Genomic DNA, 10837 nt, shown 5'->3' with positions numbered 1-10837 from the left:
GTGAAAGATAAAAAAACATCCCATTTCTAGACTAAAGTGAACTAAAGTGGACGCTGGACAAAAATCCCTGCTATGTATCGACTAGTGTGACATACGCACATGTCCGGGGAGACCTCCTCTACAACACCACACTGTCCGCTAAGCAGCAGAGGTGTAATAATGTAATTGGCACACCATACAGCGAGGTGAAAGGTAAAAAAACATCCCGTTTCCAGACTAAAGTGAACTAAAGTAGACACTGGACAAAAATCCCTGCTATGTATCGACTAGTGTGACATACGCACATGTCCGGGGAGACCTCCTCTACAACACCACACTGTCCGCTAAGCAGCAGAGGTGTAAAAATTAAATTGGCACACCATACAGCGAGGTGAAAGGTAAAAATATATCCCATTTCCAGACTAAAGTGGACGCTGGACAAAAATCCCTGCTATGTATCGACTAGTGTGACATACGCACATGTCCGGGGAGACCTCCTCTACAACACCACACTGTCCGCTAAGCAGCAGAGGTGTACAAATGTAATTGGCACACCATACAGCGAGGTGAAAGGTCAAAAAATATCCCATTTCCAGACTAAAGTGAACTAAAGTGGACACTGGACAAAAATCCCTGCTATGTATCGACTAGTGTGACATACGCACATGTCCGGGGAGACCTCCTCTACAACACCACACTGTCCGCTAAGCAGCAGAGGTGTAAAACAAAAATTGGCACACCATACAGCGAGGTGAAAGGTCAAACACTATCCCATTTCCAGACTAAAGTGAACTAAAGTGGACACTGGACAAAAATCCCTGCTATGTATCGACTAGTGTGACATACGCACATGTCCGGGGAGACCTCCTCTACAACACCACACTGCCCGCTAAGCAGCAGAGGTGTAAAAATGTAATTGGCACACCATACATTAGTCTGGAAATGGGATGGTTTTTGACCTTTCACCTCGCTGTATGGTGTGCCAATTTTTGTTTTACACCTCTGCTGCTTAGCGGACAGTGTGGTGTTGTAGAGGAGGTCTCCCCGGACATGTGCATATGTCACACTAGTCGATACATAGCAGGGATTTTTGTCCAGTGTCCACTTTAGTCTGGAAATGGGATATTTCTTTACCTTTCACCTCGCTGTATGGTGTGCCAATTAAATTTTTACACCTCTGCTGCTTAGCGGACAGTGTGGTGTTGTAGAGGAGGTCTCCCCGGACATGTGCGTATGTCACACTAGTCGATACATAGCAGGGATTTTTGTCCAGTGTCCACTTTAGTTCACTTTAGTCTAGAAATGGGATGGTTTTTGACCTTTCACCTCGCTGTATGGTGTGCCAATTTAATTTGTACACCTCTGCTGCTTAGCGGACAGTGTGGTGTTGTAGAGGAGGTCTCCCCGGACATGTGCATATGTCACACTAATCGATACATAGCAGGGATTTTTGTCCAGTGTCCACTTTATAAAGTCCATGCACTCCAGTGAATAGCATTTATCCATTTAGATAACTTTTTAATTACTTATCTTTACACAGAAACATTACTTATTACTTATTTTTACACAGAAACATAATGTGTGTCCTATAGCATCGTTTAAATGCTTAATTTATAGTTTTAATGTGCAAATTAATCTTTTTTTCAATACTCTAGAGGGTACTCTTATTTTGAAGAGATCGTCCACCGGAAGTGTTATATTTGCTAGCTTAGATTTGCCAGAAAAACAGTGCCGGTTGTGGCTAACTAGCCTTCCAGGATTTATTTACCTTCCTTGGCCTAAAACATCGTTGGGAAAGGCGTTCAAATGGAATAGTCTGAAAGGATTGCATCGTAACTTTGGTTTCGATAGGCTGATTATCAGACGGACGTTAAAAGAGGATGTTGTAGGCCTATTGGCGTAATGTTACTGTAGCATTCATAGGTCTAGCGCTGGAAACAAAACTGGTTGTTGTTTACGATTTAGGCCTACCAAGGAGTCAACCAACTGAGACGAAGTCGCTGCTGTACAACCTCCACACAATGTAAGAAATACACGCATTGTTTGGTTGTGTGTGTGTGTGTGTGTGTGTGTGTGTGTGTGTGTGTGTGTGTGTCACACAAGTGTGGTCAAAAGCTGGCCCCAACTTAGCCCCATATGTGCCCTCTCATAGATATATATAAACTCTCTCCCTACGCTCATTCTGTAGCTCCGAGATGAGGTCACACACAGGGCCCCTCCCACCCCGTTCAGAAACGGCGCATGTTTCCACAATTCCACGATTCTTACCCCGATTCTTCTAAACGCCACTTCACGCGTGAATTGGCGTGAAGGGTTTACACTAATTCAACGTCAACAACGCCAAAGAAAATCCAACTTTAAACGGTTACACGAGCGTCTAGCGGTTGTTTAGCATGTTTTTCAAGTTGAAAAGCTTTAGCGCCTCCCCGGCGCCTCCCCTGGTCGAAAATGTCCAACTGACTTCAGTTCACTCGACATGCACGCGCACACGCACGAATCCCTTGATAAACATGGAAGCGGCTGACTAAACCAACCGCTGTAACGCTCGTAACCGTTTAAAGTTGGATTTTCTTTGGCGTTGTTGACGTTGAATTAGTGTAAACCCTTCACACCACTTCACGCGTGAAGTGGCGTTTAGAAAAGGGTAAGAATCGTGGAATTGTGGAAACATGCGCCGTTTCTGAACGGGGTGGGAGGGGCCCTGTGTGTGACCTCATCTCGGAGCTACAGAATGAGCGTAGGGAGAGGGCACATATGGGGCTAGCCCCAACTGTGATAACAGACCTCCCTATCTGGAGGGTCTATTTTTAACCTATTTAGCACAAGCAGTAGCTATTCAAGAACACATTTGAACTGTTGTATGTAAGGTTAGGTTGCTGAATGATAACTTAAAGTTTATTCTGCTGGTGATTTGCCCAGACCACCCCAGAGAGAGGTCTACTTTTTAACGAGAGATGGCTTCCAAAAGGTATTCTTCAAGGGAAGAGGCCCGCTCTACTCAGACAGTTTCATATAGTTTCAGGCGTGTGCTGGGTGCAGATTCAAAATGAACATATAGACAATGAATAAAATCCGCACATCCAGTCGAGTAAGAGTCTTTGTTTAATGATCATAGTGCTCCGCAGCAGCAGTCATACCAGACAGACAAACGCGTTTCAGCGCGCAGGCCTTCGTCAGTGTCAAAATTGGCAGTAGCAACGGAAATGACATAGCTATATAGAATGTTTTTGTTCAATTAAAAGGGAATGTACAGCCGTGTCTCATTATTAAAGACATACATAGTAGTGAACATACATATTATTATAAGAAATCAATGTCTCATTTCAGAATCCCCATTACAAAATGTGTCACGTTGCAATAATAACCGATCTCTGTCCCCACCTGGGTTGATATATTCAATGCCTTGAAACCTCAGGGTAGGCCTACATATACTTTTGTCCTGATGTTGCTTTTATGTTCAGTGATTCTGGTTCTTAATTCTCATTTAGTTTTTCCTATATAGCAAAAGCCACAGGGATATTTTAGTAGATAGACAACATGTTTTGTTCTACAAGTGATTCTCCCTTTTACTTTAATTTATTTTACCTGTGTGAGGATGTAAAAAATCCTCCCCTTTGATCATGGCGTTGCAATTAAGACAGTTATTGCAGTTACCTGAGGGTAGTGAGGACATGAAATGTTGAGGTTGTACATAAATATAATTTTTAACAAGTTATTAGGTTCTTAGACCTTTTATTTGCAAAGATAGGAGGAGGAGAAAAAGTTTTACCTATAGAAGGGTCACTAGAGAGTATATGCCAATGCTTTTTAATTGTATGTTTAATATGTTGAGAAATAGGAGAAAATGTGCTAGACAAAACTATTCTTTGACCTGTTGAGACGGAAGACGATTTAGGGGTTCTATCCAACTGTTTAAATCTGGACTTACATTTATTTAAAGTGACTTCTTCGTACCCCCTTTCACTGAACCTGGCACTCATTTCAGAGGCTTGTCTCTCAAAGTCTGCCTCTGTGTGTGTTGTGTGTGTTTTATAATATATACAAACACACACAACAAATGTTGTACATATATTATATGTATGTAGGCCTATGTATTTAAAAAAAAAATGTTGTTTCATTCTAGGGTACTAAAACACTGTCAGAATTAGCATTAACCTTCTCGTAACATGTGAGTGCTACCCATTAGTCTATGGGTAAAGTGTTACTTTCTACAACCTTCAGCTGTTATGTGGGCAAAAGCTAGCCCCAACTGTGACAACAAAACCTCCCTGTTCGCGGATCTATTTTTGACCTGTTTAGCACAATCAGTAGCAGCTAAGAACACACTTGTACTGTATGTAAGGTTGCTGAATGACAAACTTAAAGTTTGTTCTGCTGGTGATTTCCCCAGACCACCACAGGGAGAGGTCGACTTTTCACGAGAGATGGCTTCCAAAAGGTATTCAACATCGTCAGAGGAACAGCGAGAGATGGACCAGAAATGTGGACTGCCTGATGGCATGCTGAAACCTGTAGTAAAGTTATGCAGGATAGGTACGTTATATATTGGTTTTCCTGGTGTTTTGACTACTGCACAGAGATGTGATCTTAACAGACAGACTCAGTTCATCATTTTTATCAAATGAATCTAGAGTGAGGGCGGCAGTAGCCTCGGAAACCCAGATGTTTTTATTTCAATTCGGCATAGAGTAGCGCAAAAATCTCTCACTCTCTGCTGATTTCTGATCGTCTGCACCTTTGTTAAATTGACACACACGCACACACACACACACACACACACACACACACACACACACACACACACACACACACACACACACACACACACACACACACACACACACACATTACATTACATTACATTACATTACATTACAGTCATTTAGCAGACGCTTTTATCCAAAGCGACTTACAATACACACACACACACACACACACACACACACACACACACACACACACACACACACACTCGTCTCTCTCTCTGTCGCTCTAAGTAATTAGTCTCATGTCGCGCAGCTGCGCATAGTTTCTCCCGGTGGATCCTGCCGGGAGCTGCCAATGCCATTAAAAGCATAGGTGAGTTCCAGGCTAGGGCGGCAGTGGCTCAGGGGTAGAGTGGCTGGATGGTAACCACAAGGTTGCCAGTTCGAACCCGGGCTCCCCCAGAGTTAGTGTCGAAGTGTCCTTGAGCAAGACACTGAACCCCTAATTGCTCCTGATGTGCTCCGGTTGGTGCCTTGCATGGTTTCCACTGCCATTGGTATATGCATGTGTGTGTGAATGTAATGCATCCATGTGGCAGACATTTGACCTAATTTCTCCTTTCATTGTCAATGGCAAATGGACAAAAGCTGTATAGGAGGGGCTTGCGCCTCTCAATAATATGCTTATTTAGAGTCCTTTCTTTTTAATCGATTCGTGACCCCAAGAATCAGAATCGAATTGAGAATCGTTAATCGTTAATTCCTTCATTCCAGACCAGTCTGTGGAGTTCAGCCTGCAGCTGCACATGAGTTCTCCAGCACCAACCAGGACCGTTTCTATTAAACAGGAACCTGAAAACCACATGGAGTTCAGTAAGTTTCATGCTCGTTTTATTTCCTTTATCCTGTTCCTTTATCCTTTCATTAATTACTTAATCACTGAAATAGCGTAAGACTCTATAGCGATATTCTTATGGGCTCCACTCTATGATATGAGTGCTGCTGGGGACTGATGGGGAAAGGATCAGCTTCATTATTCCGACGGCGCGTTGGTCCAACTTTCCCATAGAGTATAAAGAAGGATAGAGACCGAACTGGAGCGTTAGCCCTGCCTTCCTGCTATTAATTTCAGTGGAAGTTGCTCTGGCGTTTTGAAGCACCCGGAAGACTGCCGGAAGTATAATTATAACTCAATGGCTCGAACGAGCGGAAGTTTAGCCTAGCCTTGCCCCGGACCTCAATTTTGAGGTCCGGGCTTACGCACGTGACGTCATGAACGTCCGTCCACTTCCATGAAAGGGCTGCAATTCCACATTTCGCCAGTAGGTAGTGGCATCTTCAACGTTGGATAGCCTTACTGGGGGCTGTCCTTAACCATAACATTAACCACATGCGGAGCCATGTTGTCAAGACTAATGCGGTGTCGGAATTTCAATCGGATTCCATGGGGAAATAAGACGACAATGGCAATTCTGCAAATTGACCCCATGGCCAGTCACCTAGGGATCAATATAAGTAGGAAAAAAACACCTACCTTATTTTAGTCCGGACTTTAACCGCTATGTTACTTTTCAGACGCTGCGAGCACACCCACGGTAGCACAGCCTCTCGTCTCTACTAAAGATAACAGTACCCGTTTTAAGATGTTGAAAGCCTACTTTCCTTAGTGGGAACACTCAGAGCCCCCCGCCTCACATCTAAAATACACTTTTTGGCCAGAAAGGAAAATATTCCACAAAATGTTTAATTTCATGTTTTAAATTTCATATGACAAACACCAGCATTGCACCCTCTACGCCCCTAAATGGAATATTTCTAGGTGCCATCAGACTGGTGTCACTTTCCACTATTATCCAAAACAGCAGAGACATGGACGGCATTGGACGCACACAGCAGGGCATCTACTGTACACAAGAATGCACATGGTGTCACGTGGACCAACTAATTATGTCATCTTATTTTTCCCCTTCTAGACTTCCTAGAGTTCACTGTGTGTAAAGAGGAGGAACCAGATCCTCCAGAGATGAAAGAGGAACAGGAGGACCTAGTTCAAAGACCAGATGAGGTTGATGGGTCAACCATATTTCTAGCGATGAAAAGTGAAGATGATGATGAAAACAGAGAGATGGAGCCTCTAGCCAGTACCTCAACTGAACACCTGACATCACAAGCCGATGTACAGGACTGTGGAACATCACAACCAGCTAGTGATGACCAGCTCCTCTCTTCACACTGTTCTGAATCTGACATCACTGAAGACAGTGATGAGTCGTCACATTATACAAAATATGTAGAAGGACAAAGGTTGTCTTTGAGCAATAACCTGTCCCAGGACCTGACATCATCGAAACAAACACAGGGAATCACAGCAATCACAGGGACCAAAGGTTTTAGTTGTACAGAGTCAGAGACCAAATACTTTAGTTGTACAGAGTGTGGCAAAGGCTTTGGTCAAATTGGTCATCTGAAACGTCACATGAGGATTCATACAGGGGAAAGGCCCTTTAGTTGTACAGAGTGTGGCAAAGGCTTTGTTCAAATGGGTCATCTGAAATGTCACATGAGGATTCATACAGGGGAAAAGCCCTTTAGTTGTACATTTTGTACCAAAAACGTTACTCTTCCCATAAATCTGAGACAACACTTGCTGACTCATACAGGGGAAAAGGCCTTTAGTTGTTCAGTTTGTAGCAAAATATTTCGTCTTAAGCAACATCTGAAATCACACATGGTGACTCATACAGAGGAAAATCAAAGGCCCTTTAGTTGTGCAGAGTGTGGCAGAGGCTTTCGTCACTCAGCTAGTCTAAAAAAACACATGAGGATTCACACAGGGGAAAAGCCCTTTAGTTGTAAAGAGTGTGGCAGAGGCTTTGGTCAGTCAGCTGCTCTAAAACAACACATGATGGTTCATACAGGGGAAAAGCCCTTTAGTTGTACAGAGTGTGGCAGAGGCTTTCGTCACTCAGATTCTCTAAAACGACACATGATGGTTCATACAGGGGAAAAGCCCTTTAGTTGTACATTTTGTGCCAAACACTTTACTCTTCGTGGAAGTCTGAACCAACACTTGCAGACTCATACAGGGGAAAATCCCTTTAGTTGTACAGAGTGTGGCAAAGGCTTTGGTAAAATGAATCTTCTGAAAACTCACATGATGATTCATACAGGGGAAAGGCCCTTTTATTGTACAGTTTGTGGCAAAAGCTTTGCACGTGCTGACTGTGAAATCACACGTTTACGCATACAAGTGAAAAACCCTTTAGTTGCACAGTTTGTAGCAAAAACTTTGCTCGTGCTAGCCATCTTAAAGAGCACATGATTACACATACAAGTGAAAAACCCTTTAGGTGCACAATTTGTAGCAAAGGTTGTGGTCGAATGAGTGATCTGAAAAAACACATGAGGATTCACACAGGGGAAAAGCCCTTTAGTTGTACAGTTTGTAGCAAAAACTTCACCTAAAGTGGACTTCTGCAATCTCATATGAGAACTCATTAGCAAAGTAGCAGAGTATCAAACTCAACATATGAACAGACAGACACCCATACGGTATAGGGAAATGTTTGTACATTTAGATGTACATTTAAAAAGCCATCTGAGTTGACTTGGTTTGGTTTTGACTTGGTTTTTGACTTTTGTCAGTCAGCTACTCTAAAACAACACATGAGGATTCATACAATTCATAGCCTACATTGTTTTGATTTGATGCTTGATTATTTGAGTAATTGAACACTGATCAGTGCCATCTGCGGTGGGCGTGTAACCGTGTATTATGATTTGGGTTTGTTCAATAAAAGGCCTCACTTGCTGTTAGGACAGCGTCCTGTGGAGCTGTGAACCTGAGCTGTCTGTGTCCGTGTACATTTTATTCAATTATCCTCGTCAGTGGTGCTATTACAGTGGTGGTCTGCAATGCTGGGGCTGTGAAGTACTTTGTTCATCAGGCATATTTGCTATTGCTATATAATTTACTACTTGAAACCCTATCCACAAGTTGCCCAAGGAGCTTAGCCTATTGGGGAAAAGGGGGATCGGGCAATTATTGTGGGCATCATTTCCTGTTGTCAACGCAGCTGATTCAAATCACTTAACAAGCACCATTTAATCCCCATGCAGAATCTGGTGTCGCTAGGGTTCATATGAGTACCACAGACGAAAAACAGTCTAAGTCCAAATTTCATTCTGACCCCTCCACGAAAAGGCCTCGTTGTCCTGAACCCTTATCTATCATTAATACATTATGGATCAATAGTCTGGACTTAGTCTGTGGCATTCAATATGAATGCATTACAGTGCAGACAAGCTGCTACATTATTGTTACAATTCACTGTATTTTGACATGTTTTGTTTGGGCTGTCAAGAAAGAGTATGATAGATAGGTGATATATATATATATTTGTTAATTATTTAGATTCTAAATAGTTGTCTTGTTTGTAGAGGTGTTTTTGCAGAAGATCTGTTCTGTTGTACTAGGATGGAAAAAATCACACTTGTGTGAAGTGAGGGGCACTCCTATCATACATCATCACATTCCGGCCAATCAATTTTGGCATCCTTAATTTTCTGTCCTCACTTTTTGAGTGGTGTAAACCACTCCAACAACTGGCTTTGTACCCGTGTCTGTTCGTACCAGAAAAAACACACCTGTGTGAACTGAGTGGTGTAAGGTCTTATATAGCCTGATCAGCTGTGGTCTGACGTAATGTCTGACGTAATGAAATCACACCCGGGTGAACTGGGTGACCGTAGCAACCATTCTCATTTTTTGCGCACAGACAGACAGACAGACAAACAAAGCCAGTTGTAGGAGTGGTTTACACCACTCAAAAAGCGATGTACCCGTGTCTGTCCGTACCATTTTTGAGGGGCTATTGCCCCTCAAAAATAATAGTCATTTGTATAGAGTTACAGAAAGTTTGTCAAAAGGTATTTGATCTTGAATTTACCCCACAATACAGTGATAAATAACATGGCTAAAAGGGTATCTATGTATGGAGATATGGGTGTTCAATACCGTCAATCTGGCCATTATAACCATATACTTAGCCTATAGGCATATCACATATGGGCATATTCGTGTTAATATGCCCCTATATAGGGACATATCTGGATATTAAATATCTGTGTGTGCCTGCATGATTTTACTTGTTGAGCTGCTATTATTGACTAATGTTGGCAGTTGGCACCAGAATATAGAATTCATGTGCGCATGCAATATAACTGCAGATGAGCTGCTAAATGTGTATAACTATTCGCTGCACCCTAAACAAAATAAAACTAAATGTTTAAATGGTCGATGGGAACACTTCTGCTCTGATGTAGAGAGCATTTAACTCGTATGACTCGACTCTATCAATGTTACACAAGTAGTATACCATACCGGTAGCCTAATATATCAAATATGTTAGATGCCATGTCGGTACAATGGCATTCAGCACACAGGGAGCCATGGTCTAATTAAGTAATCCAGTAAACACATTGTACAACTTGCATTATAGATAGTAGGCTACAAAAACTGGCTTGGTGTGTGTGTGTGTGTGTGTGTGTGTGTGTGTGTGTGTGTGTGTGTGTGTGTGTGTGTGTGTGTGTGTGTGTGTGTGTGTGTGTGTGTGTGTGTGTGTGTGTGTGTGTGTCTGTGTGTTCGTAGCACGGAATGTGATGATCTGATCGGCTGATGTATGATGGTAAGAGCACTATCTACTTGGAGAGGTAATAGAAATAGAGGATATGCGCATGCATAAAGTGAGTGGCAATCAATCAATACACTTAGCCCAAACATGTAGACTCTCGTAGAGGTTTTTTTCGATTCTGACGAATCTCTCTACGAGAGTCTAAACGGGATAGTCCCTTAAAATCTAAAATCTAAATCGTTTTGCCCCACATGTCCGGCGGGTGTTCGGCAAACAATTACACCCCGAGGGACCGTAGTTTTCAATACAATAAATATTTTAATCCACTCCGTCCATACTCCTCCATATTAAATGCGCAACAGAACATTGGCCGCGGTCAGGGTTCTGTTGCGCATTTACAATGGAGAGAAAACCAAGATGGCCGCCAGATTCCGAGACAGAATATGGACCAAGGGGCCATAGTAAGAGAAATCTATGAAACTAAATCGTTACCAAGAAATTTCTTCACCAATGTGTTTC

At 42.5% G+C, this 10837-nt stretch overlaps 1 long non-coding RNA gene across 1 annotated transcript; it reads left to right on the top strand.

Annotated features, from left to right (window-relative positions):
* Positions 1–1716: 1716 nt before the first annotated feature.
* Positions 1717–7642, top strand: LOC306913572. Its single transcript, XR_013788565.1, has 4 exons — positions 1717–2002; positions 4370–4512; positions 5460–5558; positions 6659–7642. It is a non-coding gene; the product is annotated as an uncharacterized lncRNA (long non-coding RNA).
* Positions 7643–10837: the final 3195 nt, after the last annotated feature.

Source organism: Electrona antarctica (genome assembly GCF_951216825.1).
Source record: "Electrona antarctica genome assembly, chromosome: 20".
In the NCBI taxonomy this organism is placed as follows: Eukaryota; Metazoa; Chordata; class Actinopteri; order Myctophiformes; family Myctophidae; genus Electrona; species Electrona antarctica.
This window is presented reverse-complemented; position numbering and strand designations above follow the sequence as displayed.